Consider the following 27,685-nt stretch of genomic DNA (forward strand, 5'->3'; position numbering starts at 1 on the left):
TCCAATAAAAGGGATGAGGGCTCTTTGGAGAAAGGCAGACTCTAGGGCTGGGGCAGGGAGTGTACAAGATGAGTCCGGAGCACCTTGCAGTACTGAAAAGGAAAGGTGTGCTAAAACAACGACGAACAAACAACGAACAAACCAGTACAAAGCCGCATGACAGTGGGAGTATGTCGAAGGGTCCCGGGAGTGAACAAAAGAGCTTCCAGTGGCCAAAGCTGGAACAATGTGAGCAACAACATAAATAACCTAATCCTGAATTATAACCCAAAGTATAAAATAAATAAAAAATATATATCCATAAGTCCACACTAATATAAATGAATGACTGGATAAATACATAAGTGGAGAAGAGACAAATCTCATATACTGAAGAATTCCAAATAATTCATGGAAATGCCCCTGTCCCTTCGAAGAGGCAAAGCCTCTCAGCCCTCACCTGTGGGCTGCACAGGGCAACTGCCCTCCGCAGAGAACATCATAGGGGAGTGGGGGAGGGTACCTTTACAGGGGAGAAACCTGATACATCTGACCTCAGGCAGCTGCTCAAGGTCAGCGTCCACAGCAATGTCAGGGTGACAGTGTGTGCCCTGCTGTGATGTGACCAGAAGGGCATTTCATCTCTGTGCTCTTCCCCTCCAAAACCCATATCCCCAGTAAAACATGAGAAAAGCATCAGACAAACCCAAAATGAGGGTGGGTTCTAAATACCTGGACAGTACTCCTCAAGACTATCGAGGTCATCAAAAACAAGGGAAGTCAGAAATTCTCACAACAAAGAGGGTCCTCAGGAAATAAGACAAGTAAGTGTACTGTGGTGTCCCAGATAGGATCTGGGGACAGGAAAAGGACATTAGGTTAAAAAACTAAGGAAATCTAAAGAAAGCATGGAGTTTAGTTAATAATAAAGTATCAGTATTGGTTCATTAGTTGTGACTAATGACACAATAATGTAAGATGTAAACAATATGGGAAACTATATTTTTCCCCTATTGGGGGAAAAAAGGGGTGGGGGCAGACTTAGAGGAATTCCTGTACTATTTTTGCAACCTTTCTGTAAATCTAAAACTATTCTAAAATTTAAAAGTTTACTTAAAAAATGATCTGAGCTCTGAATCAACCACCCTCCTCCTCCCCCACCCTTTTCTCTTCAACAGTAATAGTAACCTATACTTTATCTCCCCACAGCACTTAACTACCTCTGGCCTCCTTAGGAGCCAATCTTCCAGCCTCCCCCACGCCCACCTCCTGCCATTGGGTGAGGTCCCTGGTGCCACAGCTCCCGGTCAAGGAACGCATTCTGCTCGCGTGACAGTTCCCACCGGGCCAAGGACATCATAAGTAGAGCCATCAGACATTTGAGAAGCCGCTGCCTTGCCCTTCACGTAACCCAGCCTTCTAAGAATTGACTTCTATTCCTAGACTCCTCTGACGTAACTTGTCTGCAGGAATCCAGCCCATGCTCTAAAAGCTCTGTGGTCTGGGCCTGATTCACCCACTCCAAGCTGCAGGGCCTCTGGGCAATGCTGGGGCGCTCCTGCCTGGCCTGACCCAGGTCTCCCTTCTTCTGGCTCCCCTAATAATCCACCGGTTTCCACCTTTTTAGGCCATCAAGATGCATCACTGCTTGGGGGAAAGGGGTCCACAGGCTGATGAAAAAGCGGAAGGGGTTCCTCTTTCCAAAGGCAATTAAGAGCAAGGAAAGGCACAGGACAGGAAAAAATGTGAGGAGAGAAGATGAGAGGTCAGGGAAGCACCGTGCTGGACAAGGAGGAATATTTTTCAAACCTGCCAGACTTTCAGCACCCCAGGAGAGTTCACAGCACCTCTGCTGCTGGAGCACCTTGGGATTCGTAGATCATCTCGTAAGAGCACCAACAATGTATGTGCATTTCCATAAACTTGGCCTAATTCATTAATACGATTCCAGGAAACGACATCAGTCAGTCAACGTCATTATGGTTCCCCATGAAAATACCCAGAGAAAGCTAGAAACTGAGCCTTCTGCTGGAGGGAGGAATCAGGGAACAGAAACCGGCTCCCAGCGGCCCCGGAAAGCACTGTGGTGCACTGCATGGGGCTGCAGCCAATGTCCCACGGCAGGTGGTGATTCAAAACTTCGACACGGTCCTGTTTCTAATTTCGCTTTCTCATTAGGAGGCGTCCCTCCCCTTATTTTAGTGAGGATTGACTCTTTCAATGAAACTTAAAAAATTTTTATGAAGACCGAATTTAGGCAGTTAGCAAATGGCCTGTTTTAGAACTTTAGAAAAGGTGTTCCTGATACATTTCTATTTTCTCAGTTACAGACTTACCTCAAGGAAAGAATAATCCACAAGGACAACAAAACTCTGAATTAACCCATTCAAAGATGGGTTATGAATGAAGGATGATGAATGAAGAAAGTTCTCAAAAGCCTCATTTGAAAATCAACCTACTTCCAAATTAGTAAGATGCTTATACTCTGAAATCAACAAAATAAAGGAACCCGCAGCTGGGTTCCCCTCACCAGAAGAGCAGCAGCAGTGCCCCCTAAGTGACAGCAGGCCCTACAAGTAGGGGCACCACCACACCCGCACCAGTTGCCTGGCAGCTGGGTCGTGCCAAGACCCACCCTGGGGGCTTTCAAGGAATCTGACCCTGCAGTCAGCCAAGGACAGTAAGCACAGGAACTTTAAAAAGAATCGCCATAGTACCTTAACTGCAAGTTTGGAAAATAAAGTAGGAAATCCCCACTCATAATCACACCTTTACTGAAGTTAGCTCTTTTTATTTTTATAGAGAAGACCAGTGTGTACAAAAGATACCGTATCCTTTTTCATCTGCATGTTAGATTGTAAACGTATTTCATGCTTTTGCCAGGCTGCATGATGACCATATTTTAAAGACTGCATCAACACCTTCCTGGACACATAGTTTCTAACTTAATCTGAAATACTTCTTACAAAGGAGATAACCATGTGGCTATTTCTCCAGCTCTCGGGCAGCCACGGGCAGACGGAGCTGGCAAGGCTGCAAAGACCCTGTGTGGTTGTGGCAGTGGTCAGGATAGCCTTCCCTGGTGCAAAGGCTAGGCGTGTTTGTGGAACGCGGTCACAGCCCTTCGGGCCGGGCCATCCCTGCCCGAAGTAGACGCACAGCTGAGCGTGAGCGTTGTGGGCCACTGGGTGTGTGTGCTGGAGGGGTGGGGGGACGTTTGCGGGTGGAGCCCAGCCACAGGAAGACCAGAAGACTGATGTCCTTGCTATCTGGCAGAATCTCAGACAAACACGTTCGCTGCAGCGCGACTTCTGCCAGTAACGTATTTTACACCATAAATCGCAAGATTTAATAGCAGCCTAAACGCCTGTCAGGGACACAGTAGATGACAGTTCAGTTATATGGTGAAATACTAGGCAGAATTTGAAATGGAAATCATGGAGTTTACAACAACTGACAAGTGAAAAAGTAAAATTCTAAGATCTACCGATATAAATACACAGAAGTACACACACACCAAGTGGAAGGCGTGAGAAGAAAATATATTAAAATGTTAACATTGGTAGTGCTTTTGCACCATGATTTTCTTGTTTATTTACTTATTATTTACTTGTTTTTCTAAAACTCTTCACAATAAGCATGCAAAATTTTATTAACTGTACCCACATGAGGGTGTTTCATATCACCACACTGCGGGGGCGCCTGGTCCCTTGAGCGTCCGACTCTCGGTTTCGGCTCGGGTCTGATCTCAGGGTCGTGAGATCGAGCCCCTCATCAGGCTCTGAGCTCAATGTGGAGTCTGCTTGAGTTTCTCTCTCTCTCTTCCCCTGCACGTTTTCTCTCTCTCACTAAAATAAATAAACCCTAAATACATACATATTTATATTTATATTTATATACATACACATGCATATACATACACGCTGTGTTTTGGGCCTTGTTGCAGTACCCTTCCTACCCTGCTCCTGGGGCTAATTCTTATCTCCTCCTCTCTCCAGACTCTGCTGGAAGAGCAATAGCTCACCTTCCCCCAACCTCACACAGTGCTCTACACACATACCCTCCTTCACCCTGGTCACATGAAATGTGTCACACCTCAGACTCTCAGCTCACAGGACAGGGACTGGGGCTTAGCCATCCCTATACCACAGGACCAATGGACATAAAGCTCCAGTGGGCCTGGCAGACAGGGAATAAGAGGGAGCCAAGAACAGGCTACACAGCAGAAGGGGAGGCGGAGATTCAGAAGGCTGGGATCCAGGGATGGGCACCCTGGGGGCAGTTTCCGGAATAACCGCAGGGCAGGAAGCAGAAGGCCAAGAGTTTGGTGACACTAGACATCCCTGCAGACATGAGGGCTATAAGGAGGCAACAGGAATTCCAAGGCAGGTGCTGAGTCCTTTCTGGAGACCAGGGTAACCTACAGTGACAGAGGGCAGTGATCAGAGGTGGAGAGGACAGCATAGTCATGGGAGAAATCCATTTCTGGAAGGAGATGGAGGATAAGCAGAGGAAGAACCCCCCTGCCATTTTAAGGCCTCTGGCTCTCTAGGGAGAACCAGCCATATTTCAGTTTTGGGAGGAGGCAAAGGGGCATCTATGAAGCAGGAAGTGGGGTGGGGAGCAAGAGCTTCTTTATGCAAAAGAAAATACTCCCAGCAGAGACTGGAGAGGAGGACTTCACTGACTATAGACACAGTCCATCTGACGGAACAGGTCATTTGTTCACCAAACCCTGGATGGCTGCACAGCTTAGTATGTCCCTGTCCCACCCTTCAGGGGAACAGAGCAGCCGACAGGAAGCTTCCCACACGCCCGGGAAGAGGGGGAGCAGGGAGCCGGTCTGGGCTTCTATGTTTAGGGCAGGGCTCATGAGCCATGTTAGTGATGCGGTGTTTAAAGCAGAGACCACAGGGATGCTCAGTGGCACATAGAACCTGCCCGAATGAAGCCAACTCTACAGCGAAGGTGGTTTGCCCAGCCTGTGCTCTGCAACGGGAACCAGGACAGGCCCACACCTGCCCCAGCAGGCTCCCCTAACAGCAGGGCAGGCGGGAAGAGAAAGAGGAGGGAGCACAGTCCATCAGCACCTGGCCTCACCCTGAACTTGACCATTCCCTTACCACTTGGGGCAGCCAGGCGGCCACAGGCCCCAACTCAAGAAACAGTTGTTTCTGACCACAGGAGTCTCAAGACTGAAACTGAGAATGAATAAGCAGTGCTTGCTTCCCATCCCCCAGCAACAAAAATACGTGAGGACGGACTCACAAATATGAAGGTTTGAGTGGGTCAATAAAATATAATGCAAACTGAGGCTGGTGGGAACCTCAGAGAGACGGTGCAGACACACGTAGTTTCAGTTGTACTGGGAATTAAAAGATTAGGCGGAAGACATTCCTTGTGTTATTCTTCCTATGGTTTTTCATGTAAAATATCACCTAACAAAATTTTTTATGAAAATGAAGTAGGTCCAACAATCCCTACCTGTATTATATTTTCACATACCTTTTTACTTTTCTTTTCAAAAAAGCAAGGTAGGTGTTACTAAAATTTTTAAAGATGAGACCAGAAGCCATGCACTTCTTTTAAATGAGAGGCTATGCACCTATCACTTTAGATCAGGCCCCTGGATGTCAGCCACACTTGCCCACCGTCAGTGTGGACTTGCTGGAGGCTGGCATCCATTCCCCGTGACAGGCCCGCTGGGAAACAACTCCATTCAGGCAGAAAGGACGAGTGGAGGGGCCACCTCACAGCAGCCCACAGCCTGCCCTTTCCACCTTGCAGGAGAGCCAGCTACACCTGTCTAGAAGTGCCCATCTTTCATTTTTAACCCTCACCAGCCTGCCCTCCTTGGGGGGCCCTCACAGCCTGGACCAGGCAGGACTGACCCTTGATGTCCATCGGCGCCCATCTGTGACTTGCACCAATAACGTGAACCACGCCTGGCCAAGATGGTCCTAAGTGGCACGTTAACCTGCCATTCCTCTGGTGGGTGGTGATTTTACCCAGACCTCCAAGGTCTTAGCCCCCAGAACGTGATACTGTAGGCGTTGCAGGCACAAAGCCAGGGAAAAGGGGACCAGAATACAGGTCCTCACATTGCCTGCTGTGCCTTTCTTTACCGCAGCGTCCGCTTTATTGAAACTTTTCCAGCTTTTAAAGCACACAGGGTTGAGCTAATAAGCCAGCAAAAGAGATCACACAGCCCACCTCCGATGTGGTAGACTCAAAATAAAGGGGAAAAGAAAGGCAAAAGTGCTGCTGCTGCAACCTCTCACTAAAGAACAGAAAGTCTGGGGGCGCATAGGTGGCTCAGTGAGTGAAGCGTCCGACTCTTAATCTCAACTCTGGTCATGATCTCAGGGTTGCGGTCCGGCCCTGCACTGGGCTCTGAGCCTTCCTTAAAACAAACAAACAAACAAAAAACAAAAACAGAAAGCCTGGCCTGGAGGTGGGGGGTGGGGTCCAGCAAGCATCGCATTACAGGCTGAGGCTGCTTTCCTCCCCTTCCTGGGGTTCCGTGAGGCAGAGTTTATCAGAAAGGACAACCAAATGCCAGGATTCTCTCCAAACACAAGGCTGCTTGCTTACACTGGCTCACCTGGAGATATAATAAAGCCTCCTCATAAATCTGCCACTGAGGCTAAAGGTAGTAAGATCATTTCATACGGAGAAGTGTGGCATTAAATTACGTGGGGAACGGGGTCACTGAATCTTTATACCTAAAACCACTCAGACACGTAAAACATGCCAACCGAAGCCAAATGCAGCTCCATAAACAAACCAGCACCCTCGCCCGGCCACGGGATTACCCAGGGGCAACGGCAACCAGGTAAGGGACTGCACACAAGCGAGGATCCCAGCTGCCAACAGCGGTGCATTTGAAACATGCCCAGTGACCATGCTAGCACGGGCACATAAAATGCCTCGAGGCTTTTGGGAAAGACACGCGTTTCTTTCCCCCAGAGCATTTTCAGAGGAAGATGTCCCGACCCCACTCAGAGGGTCACACCATGTCCACCAACGCTCTTCCAGCCCCTCCTAGGCACAAACCCCGGGCCTCTCCGTACAGTGAGGGTTGACACTGAGTGACACCCAAGACCTCGGGATAGAAGCACCAGACGCAGGAATATTTCACAGGTGCTCTAGTTAAATTCCGTTTCGTTAGGATCCCCACCTCCAGAGAGTCTGGAGTTGAAAGGGAACTAGCAATTGAACTAGCAGCACAGCTGCTGTGTAAAAGGTTCGGGCCGGGACTCCTACACAGCTGTGGGCCGACCGGCATGTGAGGATGGGCACACATCACACCACTCCTCATCCTTACGGCTGGAAGGGCCGAGGCATGTGGTGGCCAGGCCTGCTCACCCTCCATGGGCCGGCACAGGGGAGTTTGGCGGGAGAGACAGACACACGGGCATCAGGGCCCACGCGTGGCACCAAGGCAGGCTGGTTGAAGATTCAGTGCCTTGGAGGGCCCGAGGCTGCACTGGCCACTCAGGGCGTCTGAGACAGGGCACGTTCTGCCTGATAAGGCTGCTGGCCAGAAGCAAGGGACCAAGTCTGCAAATGCACAGTGGCTGGCTGGCCACCTTGGTCATTTGCTCTCCAGCATAACGAGAGCCTACGGAGGTCTAAGACATCATGAGAGGGTAGAGAGCTAAAGGAGAGGGAGCCCAGACTGGGGCCGTATTCTCCAGAACTACAGTGCAAGGGAGCACAGTCGGCGATAACGTCCCCAACAGGTAAAGTTACGATGACAATCCTTCTACAGTAAAAACTATGCTGAACCAACAGAAACCATGACAGGACACTGGGTAAAAGCTGGGCAAGTCATCTAACCTGTCTCTGAGCCTCCCTTCCCTCCTCTGCAATTGGAAGTGAGTAATAACTATTTCCTCGGGTAGCTGGGGAATCAAAATCCTTGAAATATGCCTGGCACGAGGCCAAGCCTGTGAGCCACCCTCTCGGGAGTGAGTCCTCCAGCTATCCATCACAGTGGGAGAGCAGGACCCTCCGGGGACCCCACCAGGTACCCTCACAAATCAGGAAAAAAGGCTTTCTGCTTTCCAGAGGCTGAGAGGCAAGCCCAGAGGGAAGGACGTTCGCACCGCTGGATAAGAAAGCCCTGGAGCACCCTTCCGAGGAGAATGATCTTGGGCACAGACCCCCGGGAAGCAGCTCGCTGCCCCAGCAGGTATTTGGAGGTGATTTCCAAGGCCATGAGAGGACATAAGCATCTCTGCGAAAGGCCTTCCAGCTTGCTGGAATGGGCAATGTGAAAACCTGGCACAGCCCGAGGAAGACCCTGAGGAAGGAGCCCAGCTCAGGGCCACAAAGGGCTCTAAAGAGCGCCGAAGATCACATGATGACGGCTCACCCCATGTGGCCAACCGGGAACCGAGGAGACTGGGCAGGGCTCGGTTTTCCTTGTAAGCGACCATCCCTTGGGAAAGAGCAGAGGGGAAACAAGTTTGTTGGTATCCTCTGTGCCCCAAACTCTATTTGGAACAGCTATTAGTTTCAGAGAAGCTGGCACATGACAGATGTCTTATGACAAGTAAACCAAGTGGGACCTCATCCCCACCACCTGCCTGTGTCACAGACAATATGGATTACAGGCTACGAGGGGGTTCTGTGCCTCCTGGCACACCTGAGAAGATCCTAGCATAACATACCTTTTCAATTTATAAACAACAGGGTCACAACTCTGGCCCGCGTGGCTGGGACAAGCTGGTTCACACCGGTTATCCCCAGGTAGAGATGCCAGCAACCAAACTCTTCATCTGCCTCTGAGGCCTCTGCGATCTAGAACTGGCATGTCCTTATTACAGTGAAACGGCTGGGCTCCAGGCTTAAAGTCACCTTGCCAAACCCATCGTGACAGGGTAGCCTCGGGACAGCTCACGGGCACAACCAGGAGGAGCTCCTGCCGGAGCAGATTCTGAGTCCCCCATCGGAACCACTGCCAAGTAGAGCAGGGCTAGGAACCCTACCCCTCGCTCCTAGCATCAGCAGTGTTATCGATTAGCACTGAAAGCAGTAGCCCTGTTTTTGAAAGGTAATAAAAATAAGGAAGTATCTCTAGTGGGGGGTTGAAGAGGGACAAGTGTCCAAGGCAACTCCAAGTGCGGCCTGTGGACCAGCCGCGTGAGCATCACCCGGGAGCCTGTACGAAGTCCCTGACTCCCTGGGGGTGGAGCCCAGCATTGTGCCTGGGACAAGTCCTCCAGGTGACTGATTCTATGGCACTGAAGCCGGAGAAGCTATGACCAGTTTCCTGTCCTAGAAAGAGGCCTGAAGCTTGACACAACTGTTTCCAATTAAGTCCTCATACTCTACGAAAAATCAGACTTAACCTCTTTTCAATAAACTGGAAAAGCCCCGCAAGAGAAAGACAAGGGTGTGGGCTATGTGCACAGTCAGTGACAGAAGAATGGAAGGCAGAGTAAGCTAGGACAGAGTGGGACAGAGAGCTGCACCCTCCTCAGCTGTCCCGCCCCAACCTCCCTCCCTCCCCTCTACTGGGGCACCCTCTTCACAGCCACATCGGTGACCAACATACAGGCCAGAAGAGAGATGACCACCGTTTGGCGCAAGAGGTGCGTGTGTGTGTGTGTGTGTGTGTGTGTGTGTGTGTGTGTGTGTGTAACTCAACACCTGCCCACAGTTAACTCAGAATCCAGGCTGACGGCTGCCCCATCCCCACTCTGAGCATAACTGCAGCACAGCCGGGTGGCAAGCCACTCAGCAGCTAGCCTGTAAGGAAGGCTCTCAGCCACCTCTGCTCTGGAATCCCTCGGGCTCTTGGGCAAATGACCTGGTCGTCGGATCAGCAGACAAGAGACAGAATGTTGTAAAAGCTCCCCCGGACATGGAGGGTCCTGGGTCCTGACCAAGCAGGTCACGCCACGAGGAGGGAGGCCTTCACCAAGCCTCATCTGTGTGTTCAGCTCGCTGGAGGCTGTCCTCTTGGGTGGGTGGGAGGACACAAGGACTTGAACACAGTGTGCGTGAAACAGGAAAAGGAAATACCCACAAATTAAAAAGTACACCCTATTTTAGCTCTAAACACATATCCCTCTCACAGAGAGCAATGTCCAAAATAGCCCATCCTATTTTAAGGAGATCAAAGGCAGTTTCTAAATGGGCTACAAAGCAGACCCAGAGTCTGGAAGATCAGGACTGCATAATAACCTAAGGTTAGAGGCTGCAGATGGTGCTTAAACATCTCCCACTCCAGCCTATTTAAGGCCCAAGACACTGGGACCCCAAGAGCTAAACTGCTGCTCCAGTCCTCCTGACTCAAATTCCATCCTCCACCTCTGATCTCTCCTCCCATACGGGGACTGAGGCCGTGGGAGTCAGAGGAGTGTGCAGCCTGTCCTCCTTCACCCACTGTGGTTTCCAGGGCAGGAGAGCCCTCCTCAATGAATGGACACAGGCAGGGAGGGGTGGGAGCAGGTGTGGTGGAGGGAGAAAGCCCCTCCTCACCAGGCAAACTTTGGGCTGAAGAAGGTCAGTCACTCATGGAGGGACTGTGACTACCATGGTCTTATTCTCTCACAAAGGGAGGGAAGTTGCCCCAACACCAACATTGTGTCCTGGGTGACGGCCAGCCAAGATTTGCAGGAATGGAGGCTTTGGTTAATCCTTTCTTGTTAGGCTGTGGTCTGCGCACACGGGGTTGAGGACCTCAGACAGAGAAAGGCTGCGAGCAAAGATGCCCCTAGATTTGGAGAACAGGGCCTGGAGCAGTCAGTTGCTGAGACCATGGTTTCCCTAATTCAGGCAGGATGACCGAATGTGCCACCACACCTGCTCGTGACAAAAGGCCAAGAGTGTGCTGATGTGGGCACCTCAGGGAGTTGGGCTGGCAGGTGGAGGGGCACAGCATGCCTCCTCTCCCTGGAGGGGGCCCGCCCCACAGTCAGGAGCACAGCCTGGAGCCAAACCGTCTGTGTTCCAATCCCAGCTCTGCCACTCACCAGGCTACACGTAACCTGCGCTGACTAGCTCAACCTCCCACTCCTCAGTTTCCCCCTCGGAAACCGCCCTAAGCAGCAGCCACCTTGTCCAGTTGTTGCTTGGATGACATAATTTCATCCCCGTAAACTGTACACGGCATGCAGAAAAGCTACTCAAGTGTTTGCTGCTTATTATTATTATAATCACTACTACCAAGGCCATGCGACACTCCCAAGCCCCCCGGGACTCTTCCATCCATTCAGAAATAAGGGTTCTGGAAGCACCTGTGCCAAGCCACTGGCTCAAGGACAGCAGGGAAGGGGCTGGAAGTACCCAGAGAAAACAGAAAACTTACAACAGGAAGTAAGGCCTTGATGAAGGTCAATAAATCTATTAAAAGCACCCATTAAAAACCTGGCCAGGAAAGAATAGTCCAGAGGGCCCTATGAGAATTTCTACACTGGCAACTAGGAACTCAGAGGGAGGCAGGCCTCACTCCCCTCTGGAGCTGGACAGGTGTCCTGGAACCCCACCCCAGGACTTCACCCTCAGCAGAATTCAGCCTCCAGACATTTCCTCCCTGCGCACACCCACGGCTGGGCCAAAGCGCTGTGGTGAAGGCCTCCCTGACTCCACCACCGTTGCAGACTCGAAACCCTGGGGCAGGGGGAGGGAGCTGCTGCTCATCCCCACCATAAAGGGTGTGACCCAGCTGGAGCGACTTCCTGCACTGAAATGCTCCTAGGCTTGAACCCTCCTGAGGGCAGACAAGCAGGGCAACCTTCACTCAGCTTGGGGCTGTGTTTGGACTGAGAAGCCAGTCGAGTGTGAGTATATACAGAACCTTAGGGCCCTGCGCAGTTAGCCCTGGTACATGTGGCCTAGCAACGCCTGACCAGAAACCTGGGGTTACCTAGCTCTGAATAAGCAAAATTCAAATTCTAGGAACTATCAAGACTCAAATTTTGGCAAGGCTTCTGCAACCTTGATTTAAAAAAATAAATCAAGTTTCTTACAGTATGAATCTTCATTACCCTATGTGCCCATTCTAATTAAATTCTTTAAAAAGTTTTGAGATTTAAAAAAAAATTTTTCAGGTGGTAAGTCTGACTCACGTTATTAAGGAGAAAAACGTGGGCAAGATCTCATGGCAAGGAAGGCTCGTTACCACAAAGCAATTTGGAGTTGATTTTAGTTAAGATTCTGCCATCAAATCTTGACTACCCGTGGGTGGATTAAACATTTGTGGACTCGCCTTGGTAAACCATGAGAAGGTAGTGTATTTGTGGGAAAAAACTGAAACCATTATAATTGCACTCCACAGTTACTTGGAATTCCTGGCAATAAAGGGGGACACACAGGGCCCCCTACGAAGCAGGTCCTTCCCCTCCAGGAAGAATGCTGCTTCCTTCCTCCCCAAGTACCCCACTCCAAGTAAAGAAAACAGGGAGCTGGGAGTGGGCTGCTGAGCTCACCTCTGCCCCACACAGCCCTGTCTGCCACAGCCATAACTATTTTTGGTCATGCAATGAAACACTGACACTTTAAAGTATAAAAACAATATATCTGTAAAAGTTCAATGTGCTTCTAAATTTTACATGTAACTTTTACCAGATTAAACTCATTCTGTATTACATTTTGGCTCCTTTTGTGGTACCTGTGGTTTTGCTTTATCCAAGGCCTAGCCTCCGTCTCCGACCTCATCCGTCTTCCTGGATGATCAAGAGTTGAGTTGCAACAGCTAGGGGGAGAGAGATGACTTTGGTACTTGAAGTACAGCCCACGGGGTTTTAGAAGGCTTTCTGTAACCTGGAAATCTGACGGGCTAAGTCTCTGACTTACATGAAATCCCTTCCACGGCTCTCAACACACAGGGGATGCAGTCCAAAGCCCTTCACCCGGCGTGGACCAGTGGCCCATCCACCTCTCCCAAGCTTACTAAATACCACGCGGCCGGCAGTGTCTCTCCAGCTTTCAAATACGCATCTCCATGCCTCTGCTCCAAGGTCCCTCTGTCTAGAAGACCCTGCCTGTTCATGTTCTTGTGGGCTTGGGCTTGACAATTCCTACTCCTGCTTCGTGTCCAGTTTAAATAGCAGTTCCTCTGTGAAGCCTCTCCCACACCCAGGCAGAAATATATACCCTCTGCTCTTCATGACACAGCCCTCTCTATCGCCGTAAAGAAAAACATCTTTAATACACTCTAAATCCCCATCTCCCACAAGCTCCTCAAGGGAAGGGACTGAGTCATCTCCATCTTTAACCCTTCAGTGCTCAGCACAGGGCTGACCCAAGGAAGCAGCCCCAAAATAAGCTTTTATTAAATGATTAAATGACTGAGAAACATAAATTTTGTATCTCCAGTGCCCCAGACGGGTTCAATACATAAGAAAAATTATTTGGAAATGCTTTTTATCAATAAAATAGATGTTTCTTAGAAGCCATGACTCCAAAATAATGAAACCAATTTTCCTGCTCCTCACTTAGGCTGACGCCAATGGCAGTGTGCAAAGAGAACATATGAACTGCCAGAGACGTGGCGAACTGCCTGGTTGAAATGGGTCTGCAGCCTCCCAGTCCCTCACGGAATACAAGAAGGCTAGGAGCCTCGTCTGAATCTCTCCGTCACTCAGCAGCCAGGAGATGCTGGGAGGGCCAGTTACCCGCTCCAGCCCTCAATGACATCCGTGGAATGAAGGGTGACACAGCACCGGTCAGGGCTCATCTCACCGCAGGCTCTTCAGAGCATGGAGATCTCCACACACCTCCAACTCCAACTACCTTGGAGGACCTCCTTGTGTGTAGGAGTCCTGCTTAAAAAAAAAAACAAAACAAAGAAAAAAGCAAAAAACAAAAAACCTGCCACGGACCCACCAAGCATCCAGAAGGATGGGAAATTACCCTCACCCAGCATGGACACCAAAATCCACTCGTAACAGGGTGATCTTGAGGCTAGCAAGGTAATATTAGGGATTATTAATACACAAAGAGAAGTAATGGGAGACTAAAATAAAACCACAAGTGATTTCAGAACCCGTGTGTGTGGCCTTCCATACCGGCCTAGTGAAACTAATGCATGCTTTAGAAGAAAGGGGACACAGAAACATACATGTCTGTATACGATGGACAGACACACCACCCCCAGGAGGATGCACAAAAATGCTGGGCCCCCTGGTTGCTTCTGGAGAGCTGAACAGGAAGACAAGACAGAAGCCAGGATTTTTCTCTCTATACCCACTTGTCATTTTTGAGTGATGCCACAGGTTAAGGTACACCCTCATAGCGTGTAACTGTATCAGACCTATAACAGCCTCAAACAAGTTTGGAAACTGCCCCCCAGTGAGTAAACTGTATCTTTCCCAATAACATGTCTTTACTCTCAAACGTTTCACTCAACTCCCTGGTGAAGAGGGAAGTCAAGATAGTTTAAAACACAGATCACCTTTTTAATGCCATGTGAGCTTGGGTGGTCATTTAACAGAAGTGTCACTTCCAGCTTCTGAGAAACAAGTATGCTAAGCCCCTCTGTTTCCAAGGGAGAATAGACAGACTGAAGGACAGACATAAAGCACCCCATGCACTGTGCAAACGGGAGCTGGTGCACCTCCTGGACCTGAGCTGGACAGATGAAGGAAGAACGAGTGGACGAACACGGGGAGGTGGGACAGTCAGTGGGCCAGGAGTGAGGACGCTCCCGGCTGCAAGGTGTCACAGGCACCCACTGAGTCACTAAAGCTCAAGAGGCAGCAACCAGCCTTGTGGCCAGGGCCTGGCCTGGGTGAGGCTGCTGACCACAACGCAGGGTCCCTAAAGCAGCCCACCATGGCCAGTGCCCACAGCATACGGGGGAGCGGAGGCAGGAGCTGACAACTAGGCTGTCACCTCTCGGCACGGCACCTATGATGCCCTCCCTTCCTCCTCTCCGTGAGGAAGGCCGGGAGCCTGGGCTCAAGATCCAGCCCCGGCTAAGCTGCACATCTTCGGGCAAGCCACTCGCCCTCACTGGCCCTCGGATGCCTCTTCTGTGGCAGAGGTACCTCAGATCCCTCGTCACTTGCCTGTTTCTACAGATGCCTTATGCTGAGGGATCGAGGCCCACCACAAACTGTCAGCGAAGCTTGGGCCAGGGCTGGGGGAGGAGACGCAGGACTCCACCACAGCCTCCCCCTCACAAAGTCACCATCCGCAGGGCAAGGTGACACATGCAAAAAGCTGGAGAAGGGGCAGGCGTTTGCACCAGGTCCCTTTGCAAGAACCACCTGGTCCCTTGGGCACTTGCCACAGTGCTTGTCTCTCCCATTTTGGGTCAGCTTCTCCGCTGGGCTTTGAGCTCCCCCAAGGAGTTTATTCTAACCCCATCCTCCCCACCACACCCAGAGGTGCTGGGGGCAGGGCCCTGCACGGGGGCTGGCAGCGAGCGCCTGCTGGAGGCATCAAGGCTCTGGGTGCCGCTGTGTATGTTCACACCACTGACCTTTCTGCTCTGGGCAGGTTTTGAAGGAACTGTCAGGGGTGCTGGGTTCAAGTACAGCTGCGTACGTTGCACCCTCCTCCCCTCACCAAGGACCCCACCCGTGGCTCCAACTCACTACCGCCAACACCCCACAGCTCTCTGCTGATGTCCAGGGGCGGGGTGGGGGAGAGGTGGACAGAAACAGACTAAACAGTCAGTCCACTTAGCAAAGGCCGAGCTCGTCCCTGGTTCCCGAAAGCTCAGTCTGGAGTTTTAGCCTCTGAGAAGCAGCAGAGTCATAGGCCTAATGTCCAAAAGCACCTCACCATCACCCACACCTTCATCAGCAAGACTTTAAACCTCTCAGACGGCCTACCGGGAATATTCCAAACGTGACAAGATGCTGACAGAAATCTTAAATTAAAAAAAAAACAACTCCCACCTGTTAGATATTTTAATTCTACATTTTCCCCTGATAGCTTAGTGAGATTGCCAAGTTAAAGGAAAGATGAAAAGCTTTTCAAAACAAGTATTGTTTTAACCCCACAGGGTCATTCCTCCTTTCCTCCTACACAGAATGGCTGTAAAATCATGAAACAGTGTCCCTCACAGGGCTTAGGTCAGGACATCGCTCGCGCTGGCCATCTGCTGCAGAGCCACGGACACACGTATGCACACAGCTAACACCCGTGGCTAAAACTGTTTTAATGTGACCGCAAATCAAAAGTTTGCCCAAATCATTCTGGTTTCCGAGACTACAGATCGAGCTGGTTATAGCAAAAATGAAACGCATGTTGAAACCTATTCAAAGAAGGCCAGTGAAGGTTTCCCTGGAAATGTCTTTCAGCTCCTCCTACAGCCTGGCCCTGCACCACACCTGACCAGAGGTGACCTCCAAAGAAGTGACCACCCAACTTAACCACCACTTCTTCCACAGTCCTGAAGTCACACTTCTTTCCCTTCTGCTCCTTAAGTTCCTGGGCAAGAAGGGAGAAACACCCCAACAACCCTCCCTGCATGGGCCCGAGGTGCTGTGGCGGGCTAAGGATCTGGGCTCTAGCTCCAGCCGTGCCTCCCAATGGAGCGGATGGGAGGGGCTGTCCACTCAGCCCACCAGGCAGGCCCTCCGCTCCCTTAGAGCTCAGAACTCGAGGCAGGTGGGCTTCCCCCTCCCCTTTGCACAGTGGGTGCTTACAGGCACGATGGGCTCCAGTTAGGAGGCATCCAGATGGGGGTCATGAGTGCAGGAGACGCCCAGAGTGGGGCCCACCTGTGCCTGATCAGCTCCCAACTCTCCCCACCCCCACATCCCCAAGTCCAGATCTGGGCTCCTTAAAATCCAGGGACGTGTCAAGGCAAAAAGTAGGACTCTAAAATCTCAAGAAGTGAAAAGAAGAGGAAAAGGGGGAAAAAGAAAAGACTGAGGAAAGTCTTCGTGGCAGCCACAAACCCTATGTGTGGTAATCAGTTTGACCTGCCAGTTGGGTTATTCCCCACAGACTCAGCCACATGTGACTCCTTTTTATGTTCAAGAGGAACATGATCTGAATAATCAATGTCATTAAGGAGCTTTGTGGTTGTAATTCCTAAGCTCTTAATGAAAAATAAAGTAGCCTTTGTAATCAGGAAGCAAGCGGGGCTTCCCTGTAGCTGTCCCCCTCGCCCCCATCACCACACCAGGCACCTGGCAGCGCTACACCCCTGGCCACTCACAGGATGCCTGCTGCACACATGGCCACACCCTGTTGCGGGGGATCTGGAAACAGCTGCCTGGGCGTCGGCCTCGTGCGGGTCCCATCCTGAGCCAATGCTGCAGTTCTAAAGCACCCAGGAGAGTGCCCAAGCCAACATGGCAGAGACTGCTAGGGAAAGCAGGGGACAGGGGCATCGCAATTCTAAATAGAGTTGTCAGGATGGGCCTTACTAAGAAGGGGACAATTGAGCAGAGACCCAAGGAAGCTATGAGAGCAAGAAAGCCATGTGGGTATTTGGGGGAAGAGATGCCAGGCAGAAGGCAAGCCAGGACAACCTGCCTGAAGCCGGAGTAGGGATAGTAGGAGGAGATGAGTTTGGCGACAGGTATGAGGGCGGGGGAATGCCCTGTGGGGCCTCACATCCATGAGGAGCCTCTGGAGGGTTCTGATTTTGCTCTGCAAAGTCCTCTGGCTGCTCTGCTAGAAAGGGCACGAGCAGAGGCGAGGGCAGGGAGGGGGTGATGCAGGGAGGGCAGATGCCCTGCAGACGGCACAGTACTGAAGGCAAAGTGAAGGCACAGGGAGAGGAGATGTGTGTGTATTTGGAAGATGGAGCCAGCAGGACTTCCTGACAGATGATAGAGAAAGTGAAGGGCTGTCAAGCACACTTCTGAGGCTTCCCTGAACACCTAAGTAGCAGAAGGAGTGTGTGGTCATTTGCTGAGTTGAGGAAGAGCGGGTGAGTACAAGAATGACTCTGGTCTGGGACACGTCACGCGTGCAATGCTTAGACTTTCAGAAAGGCAGTGGAGACGTCTAGACTGGAGCAGCGCACCGAGGAACTGTCCACCTGTGGGAGGTAAGGGAGCCACCAAAGAAGCGAGCAAAGCAGAGGTCCCAGGACTGGGCCCCGGAGGTATCAGGGAATAGAGGAGAAACTAGCCCAGCAGACTGAGTGAAGCAGGAGGGCAATCCAAAGTGAGGGGCTCTGGGAGCTGTGGGGAGAACGTTCCGAGGATGTGGGAGGGATCGAGGAGCCATAGAAGGATGACTGGCCACTGCTGGGAGGCAGGATGGCCTCAGAGCATGCAAGTGGTCCCCGTGCTGGTGGGTGGTCGGCACAGGTGCCATGCAGGCTGCTGGAAGCAAGGCCAGCAGCAGGGAGGGGTGAGGTGAGAAGAGACGAGCGGTAGTACAGGTTTGAGGAGAAGGTATGAAATGACCGCCCAGGACAGGGCTCAGCCAAATCCTGCTCACCGTTTGTTTCTGGAGAGTTTAATCCCACACAGCTGCATCCAATTGTTTCCCTCCCGTCTGGGGTGGTTTTCACACCACCAGAGCAGAGCTGGGTGGTGCTGCCACGGAGCCTGGATGGCCCACAAAGCCTAAAATATTAACTATGTGGCCCTTCCCCGGAAAAGCTGGCCAACCCCTGGGCAAGGACAGTGGGGCAATAGGCCCTGGGTGCCAAGTGGTCCCACCCACGCCCTGTGGTTGTGAAGTCAGAGACCCGTCAATGTGGCTGTGTCCTCTCCAGCCACAGGCCACTGTGTTGAGACGCCCTACCACCAGGGTGTGGTTTTGCCAAGTGAGCCGTGGAAGGGAGAGAGGCCAGGGGCCTGTTCTGTCAGTCACCGTCAGCCACTACGGCCACAAGACGTCCCCGGCGCGAGACAGAGTACACTGCATGAGTGCACGTGGCCTCGTTTCACCTTCCAGCCTGAGACGCTGGGGGCTGAGGCTCCGCACGTCAAGAGACTGGCCCAGCGCAGCCATGGGGATTCAAAACCGGCTGGCCCGGTGTGGAAGCCCAGGTTCCGAAGCCCCAGGGCCCAGCTGCTCCACCCCAACCGCACCTAACGCAAAGGGAACAAAGGTCAATGCTGGTCCCGCCTCCACATGACTTTACTGGGGGGCAGGGGGTGGAAAGCACGCTTCCCTGCTTCTCGAAAGCCCCCAGCCGAGTGTAAGGTGCAGCCATGGTGGAGAAAGTTGCAGCACGGTCTCTGTCCCTCCCGAACCCCCAGCACACCTCCTTGCTCCAGGCTGTTCACAGGAGTTCTGCAGGGCTGGCTCCGTGTCTGCCATCTCAGCCACGACTCCCCGAGGCATCCTGCAAGCCGGAGTTCCCAGTGAAAGGGGTCCCTGGTGACATGAGGTCCCTGCTGCCCTCCATGTCCAGCCATGAGTCCTGCATCTGGTACGGTCCCCTTGTGAATTCATGAAGGGTCACAGACTTCATCCTTCAGCATTCAAGACTGTGTTGTTTCGGGGCACCTGGGTGGCTCAACTCTTGGTTTTGGCTCCAGTCACGATCTTGGAGTCATAGATCGAACCTCACATTGGCCTCCATGCTCAGCGGGGACTCTCCTTGCGATTCTCTTCCCTCCCTCTCCCTCCGCCTCTCTCTCAAATAAAAATAAATAAATCTTAAAAAAAAAAAAAAAGAGTGTGGTCTTGATCCTGAACCCAGTGAGGCTTCAGTTTATGAAGGAGAAATACCACAGGTCTCAGGCCCAAAAATGTGACCCACCAGCCTTACCCAACACCGTACAATGCTGGTTTGGGTTTTAGTCCCCTCCCTTACTTTATCATACCTCCCCGATGGCACCTTCAGATTTTCTGTTCTCTTTACTCAGATGTCAAAATTGGGGTGTCTCACCTCCTTACCATAAAACCTCAATATTTTACTATTTTCTAATTACTATTTTCTATTTCTATTTACTATTACTACTATTTGCTATTATTCCACTTCTTTAGGGCTATCCCATGCTACATTAGTTCATGGTCTCGTTGCATTGGAAAGTGAACAAAGCGCTATCATCGATAAATACTTTAAAGCTCGGTTTTGGAATTCCACAAAGATAAGGTTGAACTTCTGGGCAGTTCAATCAACAGGCTGCATTCCAAAAGCCCATTTATAAGTTATTTGGAAACTAGAAAGTATTTCTTTTCATATAAAATTACCTTTAAGATGGCACTTAAGTTTCTAAGCTAATAGGCAAATGCCTGTTTTTTGTTGTTGTTGTCTTTTTTAAAGATTATGTATTTATTTGAGAGAGCATGAAAGAGAGAGAGAGAGAGAGAGCACAAGGGGGGAGAAGGGCAGAGGGAGAAGCAGACTCCCTGCTGAGCAGGAAGCCCGACGCGGGCTCGATCCCAGGACCCTGGGATCATGACCTGAGCCAAAAGCAGACACTTAAGCACTGAGCCACCGAGCGCCCCGACAAATGCCTATTTAACTCATTTGTTCTTCTGCTATTTTAAAATAAGGGAAATGCTATTATAATACAAGAAAATCAAGTAGGTGTTTCCATGTGCCTATATAGGAGAACATCAAATGTGAGTGGATGTGTGCCAGGTATATGCAAAAACATATTACTCAAGGAAAAGAAGCTTTACATCAAACACTCCGATGCTAATCCACGGAGGCTGGGAAGAGACTGCTCACATCCAAGGGTCGAGGACACCGATGACGCTGTGTCCCCACTGTACCTGACATCACCACCTGGTGGGGGCCGGTCACTAGCACTGCCTACGGGTTCTCAGTCTTAACTGGTACAACAGACACGGAAAGGAGAAAGGAGATAAGCACGTGGGAAGATCGAGGTAACAGAGTGGTGACCGATAAACAGATGAAGGAGAAGGTGGGGAACGTGCAGCATGGGCTCCAGGCATCCAAGGGGAAAACGAAGCAACTCTGTCTCCCCCGCTCTACTCAGAGAGGCTCAGGGTGTAAAAGCCTGCCACGATCACTCAGCGCAAGTGTGAGACAAGCATGTAAAAGAGAGATGGAAATAAACCTGTGGGGCCCCATCAGAAAGCACGCAGACGACACTGTCACCTGTTGGCACCCCCGTCACTGCTGTGCATTTGGTGGCTGGTCTCTCGCTGGGCAAGGCCTACCTGACGTAAGTAAGGAAGGGTGAGTAAGGGGCTTTGTGGAAAGACCTGTGACGCCTGCTCTGCCACTGACCAGCTGGGTAGCTTAACTCTTCTGCACCCCAATTCTCTCATCTATAAGATGGGAGGACGGACACGCATCCCTGAGGGTGTACAAAGATTAAACAAAATGGCGCACATGGAGACGGAGCACAGCAGTGAGCGCTCAGCAAGGCTCCATTCATGCTGATGGCTTCTAATTCATGCCAGGGAATGTGCGTCGCCCCACTGGAGCCATTGGGCCCTGGTGCACCATGAGTGCTCAACAAGGTTAGCTTAAGAAAGCACAACAAGAAAGGTGCCTTCCTGAACATCTGGGGAGAGGCAGGAGCAAGACTTGTGGGGACAGAGTACAGACTGAGCAGGTGGGTAGAGCCGGCCTGGACGTGGGGCCAGATGATCAGGCGGAGGTCGGAGCCCCAGAGGCCAGACTGCTGGGCAGAAGCCAGGGCTACCCCGGGAGAAACTGCAGGCAGAGCTGGGGGCTCAGTGTGGCGAGCAGGGAGGAAGCAGGCTCCACGCTCTGGGGAAGGAGATAAGCCGTCAGTTATCGGGGACTCTGAACAGCTGCTGAGGTGGGTGCAAGAAGAATGAGCTGAAGATATGGAACAGACTCAGGAACACGGACTACTGTCAATTTTCACATTATTTATAAAACATACATATAAAGAAATATATAATACACATATCTGTTCACATTCATATCAAAGACAACTTTCCTCAGTCCACAATAGTGGAATGACTTTTCAAATGTCTGTCCCCTGGCTTCCTGGCCCTGGACCCCAGGCAGGAATGGTTGTTCTGTTTGCTGTTCTTTCCCCTCTGCCTTCTAGACTGCCTAGCACAGTAGGGATTTGATTGATGTTTGTCCTGTCAGTGAGTCAACCACTTGCACATCTCCCAATGCACTGCTTCTTTCAGGGATTAACACAGTCCATCCTAGACGTCACCTGGCCTTCTTCACGTGACTTCTCCCTGGCTGGGACTGGGAACTCACACTGAGTAAGGATTCAGCACACGTGCTCTTGCTGGGCCATCCGTGCTGGGCCATGCTGGGTAATTTTCACCAGGCTGTTCTACCATCGTTGTACGGATGAGAACGAGGCTGCCCAAAGCCATCCGGCCACGGTGAAACAAATTCATCCACTCAACAAACATGTCGCTAACAAGTTACAGCCACGTAACTTGCCATGAACGTGACCCCAAAGCTCTTATTTTTTTCAAACAACCAACGTAACAACACAGGAAAGTGACAGGGCCTTATCTGTTCATCAAGTGCATCTCCAGCAACATCAGAAAATGGACCATACTGCAGAGTCAGAGAGAAGAAAGAACCACAGCCACCAAGAGCTGCTCAGCCTCTCCAAGCCTTGGCTTGCTCCTACATCCGTGAATGTCCTCTGAAGGCTACTGCGGGACACCACCGCACAGCCCATAGGAGGGCAAGTAATGCGGATGTCCACCTTCTAATCCCTGGAGCCTGTGAATGTTATCTATATGGCACAGATTTCGCAGATGTGATTAACTAAAGATCTTGATATAGGCAGACTATCCTGGATTACACGGGTGGGCCCTAATTCCAATCCTAAATGCCCTTACAGACGGAGGCTAAGGGAGATTTCAGACAGAAGAAGGCCATGTGACAGAAGTAGAAAGAAGAAGTCACAGAGAAGATACTATACAGCTGGCACTGAAGATGGGGGTAGAGGGACATGAGCCAAGGAATGCCAGCGGCCACTGCTGAACCCCTGCCGTGGACCCTGGGACACTGATTTGAGACTGCTAGCCTCCAGAACTGTGAGAGCAAACACTTCGGTTGGTTTAAGCCACTGAGTCTGTAAGAACTTGCTAGAGCAGCCCTAGGGAACACTAATATGGGGATTAAATGAGGGGCCTGTGAAGCAATCGGCAAGGTGCCTGGCACAGTAGGAATGGAAGCAATCTCAAACAGTGAAGGATGGTCCCTGCCACCCTCCCCAGACCACCAGCTGGTCTTCACAAGTGCTGTGAAGAGCTACAGCCCTAGGCTGCAATTATCCTGCTTACATTTTTAAAAAGTCCTTCATAGTCACCGCTTCTCGCTTCTCGATTGCACCCCCACAACCCCCCAGCGGAGTTTCCCAGGCTATGCAAGGACTCTTTGCCCCTCCCATATAAGTACAACATCGCCACAGGCACTTTGTCCTAAACACCCAGTACAATTAACTCAGATATTCACAGGGCAAGCTTTGCTGATGTCTCACAGACTAGACCCTCCTGGCCTTAGGTGTCAGGAGCGGTCATCAGGACCCCCTTACCTTGAATGAACACAGCAGGAGAACTTGTTCCAGCCACAGGCCCTGATGGTGTGAACAGCGAACTCTACCCTGCCAGGGCCAGCCCAGAGAAGGGCCAGCCGGGCAAGCAAAACGGTGGTTACCGTTTGGCCCTCTGACCCCTCCTTTTCATCTCTTCAGCCCTGGCACCATGCACCCCCACACTTGGTTTTCCTTCTTGAGGGTTGAGTCCCAATGTCGAAACGCACAGTGTGCAATAAGTCCACTTCCTCCACTGTCAGTGGCCTCCTCCTGGGCTCTGTGTGGAGGCGGCAGCACGATCCTGATGGCTCTTCTGCCTCCCCTCTGCCCTCTTTCAGTTTCAGAGTCAGGATTGTGCTGCCCCAGGACCCTGCCCCTTTGACTCGGGCCTGCACAAGATTTGAAGACCATCCCTTCCACCAGGCCAAGCAGCCCTTAGCTACAAAGGGCTCAGGGCGGAGCTCCAAAACCTCAAGAGTATTTTAGAGAAAATATGAACAAAAAGAAGAAGCCTGTTCACTTCCTGAAAGCAGTCATCTGCTGGCCCCGGAGCTGCCTTCTTGGCTCCCTTTCTCCTCTGACCTTTTGCAATAGCTGGGTTTACCCAGCAGAGAGAGACTGGTGCCCTGAGTTAGCTGACAGCCACTAACGGCGCAGAAAGAAGACTGAGCCGTGGCCAGAAGAAAGAGCCACCTCTGTGCTCCTTGGCCATGGGCACTGCACGCAGCAGACCCCGGCGGCTAAGGTCTAATATCTGCCAGCCCTTGGCTCCCCTCAACAGAGGCCTCACGGCTGGGATGTGTCCTGCTGAATCCTGCACAGGGGCTGGTAAGCAGCCTCACAGACACATACCTATGAACCCTGTGGAGGTGGGCTACCCTCAAGTCCTGTTCTCTGGAGCATTCCCAGGGCCAGTGTGGCAACAGTCACTTCGCCAGTGCCTGAAGTCCCTTATAGAAGCGAATGCTAACAGGCAGGCTTGCTGGAGGAGCCCACCACTGCCCCCCAGGCCCAAAGGTAGGGCGTCCTCTGCCTGTACAATGCGGCCATGTGAAGTAACTGCACGCCTGCTCCACCGTGGTAAAGTACCAGCTGCCTCCCAGATTTGGAAGCTCACAAGGCCCATCCAACATGACTCCAAGACGTATATACAATGCCCATGTCCAGGCTGCTCCCTTCCCTCCTGCGTGCAATGCGTGGTGGTGGGAGCAGCTGATATGCTGGGTGGGAACGGCCAGCATCAGCCCCAGCCAGACCGTCAGATCTCCAAGTCTGCTCTGTTCCATAAGCACTGTGCTTTCCCGGTCCTGGCTGTCAGAGACTGGAACCATCGGCAGCACCTAGCTCGGACCTGTGGTGGGCCCTGCAAAGCCCCTTGGAGCCACCGTTCTTAAAGTTGGGGTCACAGGTGGCCTTGACAAACCTCATTCAGGGTGCTATGGGTTGGTTTAAAAGGTCTGTGTGTAACTAAAGGTAATATTTTAAAGAAGCGTATCTTAGAAATAACATCTAACCATTAGCTGCCCTCCACTCCCCCAAAGAAAAAGTTACAATCCAGATAAGAATTGCAGTCAATGGGGAGGAACTTCCAAATGTCACAAAACCCCATGCTCGCCTTCCAGCCAGGACGATATTCAATCCATACCTTAGATGGGTGGGGGGCAGAGGGGCAGCCTCTTTGAGAGAACTAACATGTCAGTCCCAGCGCAGGCTGGGAAGGGACCACCATGCTCAAGAGAGCGCTGGTTGAAGAATCTACAGCACAGTACCAAGATAGAGTAAGGGGAGAGGGGGAGGGGGACAGCGACAGGGAACGTGATACCGTGGGCAGGAAAAAAGTGTTTAATGTGTGCATACATAACATCTGCTGGCATATACACAGTAACTTGGGAAGAATACACAAAAGCACGTGGCATTGGTGTCTCTAGGGAGGGAATCTGGGCGGCTGTGGTAGGAGGCAGACTTTTCCATATATCCCTGCTATAGCTTCTAATTTTAAACCATGAACAGGTATGCCTATTGTAAAACATAAAATGTTATCAAACATGTCCAATGAACCTGAGGACAGGCAGGTTTTGAGGACTCCCACCACGTCACATTAGTGTACAGCCACTAATAAGAAGGGAGAGGATTCAAAGGGGTGCTTCTCTGGGTCAGTGTCACCCCAGCAGGTGCGGAAATCGACAAGGCTGCACTTGCTGCTGGCAAGGGTCTCCACCGCCTCGCCCCTGCCAGCGTCCCTTGCACTCTGGCCTCCATCTCCCTCTTCTCCAGCCTTGCTCTTCTGCCATGTTTTTCTCCCTGACTACACCCACATCACATGGCGTGGCGACGCTTATGCTCGCAGTCCCGGAATCACAAACTCTTAAAGGAGGAGCATGTTTTAGCACGACCACAAGCCCTGTCCCCATCATCTCTCACTACCAACCCCCTCCCTCAGCCGCTGGCCAACAGGCTTGACTATGTTTTATGTCTACACTGCACCCCATGTGGAGACCCCACAAGGTCATAGGAAGAGCACGTATCTGGAGGAGGTGGGGCCAACCGAAGCTGTTTCACTGCAGGGAGAGGACCCCGAGACACATAATATTTGTTTCCAGAAACCCATATTTCTGGGGTTCTTCATACTGCAACACTTTCTTTTCTTCACAGCCAGCCCAGTCTTCACAGGTGGCCTAGAATATCCTTCCCTGGTCCTGTTTCATTTCCATCATTTCACAGACATGGCTCCCCGGCCACCACGGTGGACTCTGGGGCCTTGCATCTGAGTTCCATGAGCTGTGATGCCCACGCCACGGAATGGGAAGGAGGGAGCCCCTCTTGGCCCACAAACCTGGTCAGAGCACAGGTATGGTTACAAGAACAATTACCATTTAAGAAAGGGTCTCCTCAAACCCCTAAAAATCGCTTTTGTCATTTAAAATAATGATATAGGCAAAACGGACTAAAAAGCTTTTAAAAAGTCTGAAAAGGCTCCTGAGCGGGATGAAATCCCAAACTTGAAAAGGGCCTGACAGACCTCGAGCCCCTCAAGCTGACCCTACCTCTCCTGAGCCCCCTTCCTGATGCGTTATCCCAGTCCTCCCCACACTTCTCTTTTGAAACCCCCAGCTCAAGCTATCACCCCCACCCCTGACACATAACTCTCCATGAAGTCCTATGATGTCCCCAAGACCCAAGAGAGGAGGAGGCCATCCTCCCTGTGCACCCCATCCTACCGGGCTTCTCTTTTAGTTCCTATGATATCACACTTAGAACCCCGTGCATATGGAAAAAGGCTGATTACATTTAGAGAGAAAAAAATCCAAGATGACCAAGCCCTAACAAGGTGTGGCACCTTCCTCCCAGAGCGGCAGAAATGCCGGCTAGGTTCCAGCCAGCTAGCTTACAGAGGGCACAAATGTGTGCAGAGGACACAAATGCCAGGGCACAGAGAGGACATATCAAGCATAGGGGCACAAGTTGTCAGTTTTGCTTTCACCCTGAGAACCGACTGGTGCTATAGCTGTGCTATGAGCTCTGGTCTCACTTCCCTCTCCTAAGTGAGACTGAACCCCAACCTGACCTCTGGGAAATGGGCTGTCCTCCCAGGGAAGGCTGAGGTTTTTCTTGCACTTTCGACAATGAAACGGTAGCTTTGTCCATTCATTTACTCGAAGAACATTGACTATACACCTATTTTGTACCAGGCACTGTGGGGTACTCTGGAGAGACAAAGAAAACTGAGCTACTGTTTCTGCCCTGAAGGACATTTATGTCCTATGACACCCTAGATCTGTTATGTTCACTGGGCATGTCCCCAGAGAACAATCTTCACAAACGTGAATGCCACTGTGGGACACAATGCCCGCCCCATAAAAGCAGTAAAGCAGAATTTAACATTTTAAGTGATTCCTCTGGATCCCTAAGGATTTACTGTCAAGGAGCTACACACCCAGAAGGAACAGGTAAGGGGGCTCCCAAACCGGGGGCGGGGGGAGCTGCAGGTGAGCCAGGCACTCAGCCCTGCCCGTGCCAGCCCTTCAGGGTGCCTGGAGTAGGTTAGCTTACTTGGATGCCGTTTTCCTTTTGGCGGCCTGGCACACACCCCCTAATTACACTCCATTAGTGGAACTGCGCACCCACCTCTCTCAGACCACTCAACTTGGGGGCGCATGTGGTCAGAAGACCCAGGCCAGGCAAGTGGAGTACTGAGTTTCCCAGCATCAGGGGCGAGCACCTGACCCACGTCCACTCAGTGTCACTCCGTTCCCTGGGACAGTCCAGACCAGCACCGTCCGTCTTGTCCACACTGAGCGTCACTCCCACTGGACAAAGCACTGCTTGAGTACTACACAATCCTGACCTAGGAC

General features: G+C 51.4%; 1 protein-coding gene across 11 annotated transcripts in view; it reads right to left on the reverse strand.

Moving 5' to 3' along the window:
• INPP4A (inositol polyphosphate-4-phosphatase type I A) overlaps nucleotides 1-27,685 on the reverse strand; it is a 131,630-nt gene that overhangs the window by 89,451 nt on the left and 14,494 nt on the right. The window contains exon 1 of one of the 11 annotated variants that reach the window (XM_048222574.2): nucleotides 23,334-25,724. The exons of 9 other annotated variants lie outside the window; for them this stretch is intronic. The gene's annotated coding sequence lies outside the window, so the exon portion shown is untranslated. Of the gene's footprint in view, nucleotides 1-12,604; nucleotides 13,307-23,333; nucleotides 25,725-27,685 lie in introns of those variants that run through there. One more of the 11 variants, XM_057309451.1, reaches the window with a different exon arrangement.

This window comes from Ursus arctos, unplaced genomic scaffold, assembly GCF_023065955.2.
Source record: "Ursus arctos isolate Adak ecotype North America unplaced genomic scaffold, UrsArc2.0 scaffold_8, whole genome shotgun sequence".
Classification (NCBI taxonomy): Eukaryota; Metazoa; Chordata; class Mammalia; order Carnivora; family Ursidae; genus Ursus; species Ursus arctos.